Here is a 935-nt window from a genome sequence, read left to right as displayed (position 1 = left end):
AGCTGTTTCCCGCTTCCTGAGATCTGGAGGCCTTCTTTTTGCACAAATACGTTGTTTTGAAACACTGGGCATTGTTCTGAGATTGCAGTCGCGGCCCGCAGCCAAACGCAACGTGCATTTCAACGGAGCGCTCCGGCACCCTGGGGAATCAGGGGAGCGGATGAGAGATTTAAAAATCCACGGTCACTGTGCAGAGAGAAGGAAATGTGATTCGTGTGTGGCTCTGAAACATGACTTTTCACTGAACGTCGCGCCCGGGGCATGTGCCCAGGCGATCCTTCATGTTCCTCAAGGCCTGGTAATGCCCCCACACCTGGAACCCCGGGCCGCCCTCCCGAGTGACCTCATCCTTAGCGCTGCCTCGGACTCAGACACCCAAAGCTGCAGAGGTAGGACCCCGCATCACAAGCGGAAGGCGGGGCCTGCCTGGGGTGTGGACTCCCAGCTGCTGGAGGAACATTGCCCTTTGGCTCGGAAGAGAAAACTAGTTTCTCCTCCCGCATTTCCAGTTCCAGAGGAGCCCCCAGGGTGTCCCTGTTTGGGGACAGTTCCCCCTCACAAGCTGAAGGAGAATCCCACTCAGCACTGGACAGAGGAGAAACAGGCCCAGCAAGGGGAGTGCTTGCCTGCACAGAGGAGTCCACGGGGAGGTGGATGAAAGTCTGGGGGTGGGGAAGACCCCCAAGGGTCCAGACTGAGCCCCCACCAGGATGATCGGAGGACCCAGTGCCACCTCTGCCCCAGGAGCTTACCTGACAACCCAGGGGGCGGTGAGACCTCCTTGCTGGGGGATCCTCCTTGATGATGCAAAGCTGCCAGAGCATGGCAGGGACACCCCCAGGGGCACCTGCTATCAGAGTCACTTTCCCCAAAAGGACCTCCTGTAGCCCGCAACGTTGTCCTCAGCTCCCCCACTTCTCTTGATCCACCAGGCT

This window comes from Theropithecus gelada, chromosome 12 (genome assembly GCF_003255815.1).
Source record: "Theropithecus gelada isolate Dixy chromosome 12, Tgel_1.0, whole genome shotgun sequence".
NCBI lineage: Eukaryota > Metazoa > Chordata > Mammalia > Primates > Cercopithecidae > Theropithecus > Theropithecus gelada.
The sequence above is the reverse complement of the archived record's forward strand: the minus strand, read 5'-3'. Positions refer to the sequence as shown.